This window comes from Etheostoma spectabile, chromosome 18 (genome assembly GCF_008692095.1).
Source record: "Etheostoma spectabile isolate EspeVRDwgs_2016 chromosome 18, UIUC_Espe_1.0, whole genome shotgun sequence".
In the NCBI taxonomy this organism is placed as follows: Eukaryota; Metazoa; Chordata; class Actinopteri; order Perciformes; family Percidae; genus Etheostoma; species Etheostoma spectabile.
Window position 1 is genome coordinate 18,197,441 of NC_045750.1, and position 3,269 is coordinate 18,200,709.

Consider the following 3,269-nt stretch of genomic DNA (forward strand, 5'->3'; position numbering starts at 1 on the left):
GACAGAAAGGTCAAATTTTGGCAAGAAAAAAGTTTTGTCGCCTATACATAAATTGAACAAATGTACTGCAAATACTAAAATATGTCAGCAAAGTAATTAGTGGTGCTGTGAGATCCAAATTTAATATCTTGTATGACTTCCATGAGCTTGAAGGACTGCATCCATGCGTGTTGGCAAGGATTCAAACATGTATTGATGAAGTCATCAGGAATAGCTAGGAAAGCAGTCTGCATGCCTCCCAGAGTTCATCAATATTCTTTGGTTTGGTCTTCCATGCTTCCTCTTTCATCCTACCCCACATGTGCTCAATGATGTTCATGTCTGGTGACTGGGCCGGCCAATCCTGGGCATCTTGATCTTCTTCGCCTTGAGGAACTTGAAGTGGAGATGGAAGTATGCGATGGAGCACCATCCTGCTGGAGAATGTGGCCTCTTTTATGGTTGGGATATAAGAGGTAGCTAAGATTTCTTGGTATTGAGACTATTGATGTTGCCTTCCACCCTGCAGATCTCTCGCAACCCTCAACTGGATGTAACCCCAGGCCATGATTTTTCCGCACCAACTTCACTGTTTTTAGGTGAACTTGGATCCATGCGGGCTCAGTAGGTCTCCTGCAATATTTGCGGCAACTGTGGTGTAATTCAACAGAAGATTCATCTGAAAATACCTTCTTTCCACTTCTCCAGCGTCATCCTTTGCAGGGTGGGGCCTTGGCAAATGCCACACGGTTTTCAATTGTCTTTTGTTTAGTGCTGGTTCGGGCACTGATTCGACCATGGAGGCCATTTCGAGACAGAATCCGACAACAGTTCTGGTAGAGACACAGGGACTTCAGGGACCAGGTCTGGTGGGAGCTTGCTGCAGTGGAAAATGGGCTGGCCTTGGATTTCGAGGCAACAAACGGTCTTCTCGAGCAGTGTCTTGCGGGGACTGCCTGACTGGGCTGTCAAAAACATCTCCAGTGTTTCAAATGTTTTTTTATCCTCTGTACTTGACGCTGAGACACATTGAAGGTGTCTGCCAATCAGCAGTGGATCTGGTCTTCAGCCTCTTGATAATCAAAACTTTAGTTCAGGGTGAATCTTAGGCATGTTTGCAGATGTCTAGTTGCAGTGATGTGAAGGTCTAGTGTACGGGGTTGTTTTCATACACACCTGAGACTAATGATCCATATTGTCACAGGTGAAGTCATATGACAAGGCGACAACATTTATGTCTTTGCAAAATTGACTCAATGGGCTTACCAAGCTGTGAATATTAGAATACTTTTTGACAGTTCTTTTGGCACTGAAACATTATTACAGAACGTCGGGATTAAAATGAGCCATTTCTTGTAAATAAATCTGATTAGAAATATATTTCAGCGGCACTTCAGGTCAATTTGTACACAAGCAACAAGACTTTTGTCAGGGACTGTATGGCTTACTTCCACATGGCCTAGTCATACAAGATGGTGCCTTCTATGTGTCGGAGCATTTGGACAGAAGACATGAAGACAATGAAGACATGCTCCGTAGAGAGAGTCTGCACAGAACACAGATGTCAAATGTTCAGCCCTGGAAGTCTACCTAAACCAAACCAACCAAAATTAGGAAGTCTATGCAGACTTTTATGTTATTTTCATTTATTTTTTTACACATTTTCACATCTAGGGTTGGTAGTTTGTTTTTCTGATCTGTCACGTTGAACCGGGCAAGTGTGTGACAGGGTAAGTAGACCGTAAACAAGCAGCGTGGAGGCCCCCGAGTTATGGTGGTTATTTCTTTCTTTTCTTCTTTTTTTTTTGAATCAGTGTCTTGTTCAGTCTCCCCTTCAAACTCAGTGCCAACTGCTTTGAAGCGATGTTTGAGCGATGCATGGACGGAGACGGATGGATTAGTGGCTGAGATGACATGAGTTACTGATGGACGTGGCATTGCCCCGTGAAAGTAGGGCTGGGTACCTAATGTGTCAACTCAAATATTTTCCCTTTGTCCCTCTGAAACGGACGTAAAAATATCACACATAAACATTTACTTTACCTTCAAAATATATCTCCATGTTTTTTTTTTCCTAACTAACTTTACTACTTTAGTTCTCCTGCCTAAATTTTTTGCAGACCAATCTGGAAATCACCAAAAGTGAACAACCCCTAAAATTTCCTATTGACAGAGGAACAATCTGTCAACACTGGCTTTTTATGCAAAGCAAGTACCCTGTTAACCATGTTCACCATCTTAGATTAGCACATTAGCATGCCTACATTCACTAAACAGCACGAAAATTGTGTTCATGTCAATCCATCCAATAGTTGTCCCGACATTTAACTCAAAGAGGTTCACAAAAATCATTAAACCCTATATTCCACCGGGGTTTTACCTGCAAAGAGGAATTTTTGGCGCCGGCCAAACTTCAATAAAATGAGAGTTAATCTCAGTTTTATCTTCAAAGCCGGGCTGTAGCGGACTCTCCCGGTGATTTATATCATCGTTTGTTAAACCACTCTTGTTAATTGGGGTTTTATTTTCTCATGCATAATACATAGTTGTTAGCCTGACGTCATCATACTCAGATTCTAGTCAGAATATAAATCTGATGCGGCTCCATTGGGCTGGGATCATGGGGTGTTTCAACCAAACCAGGAAAGAAAATGTCTTTGCACCCAATAGGATAGACACTACAAAACATCAGAGCAATGGAGTATCTGTTAGGGACGGAGGCCCTGTGTTCAGGAATATTTGGGACAACCGTCCCAAACGGATTACCGAAAACCGTTGCCCAAGTGCTGTGATGGCAGCCTGTTAGCTCATGTTTTATTCTTCCGTTTTGTTTAGAACAAAATTTTTCAAATTAAAAGACAGCCACTAAACGCACCTAGCGATACTACTTCACCACACTAGATGCTTTGTCTTTGCTATCTCAAAAACGCGTGGAAACGTATGGATTGAAGCTGAGTGTGTCAGGGTTACTCAGTAAGTTTTCTCATACTAACATAAATCTCCCACCTGCTGAATAAGTCTGGGAAATATCATTGAAAGCTCTGGAAAAAAGATGGTAAGTTGTCCACAATTTAAAGCTATAGTCAGTGTACTGCACCAAAGTAATGACAATAAAAGTGTCAGATTAATTTAATACTTTTACATACATACACAATATACTAATATACACAAATAACTGTGCAATTTCTGTGCAATTTCATAACAGTGTAATATAATTTTCCTAATGCAAACCATATTTATCTTTCTATGTATATAGTCGTCTCAAGAACTGTGCACCTCGCCCCCCCCCC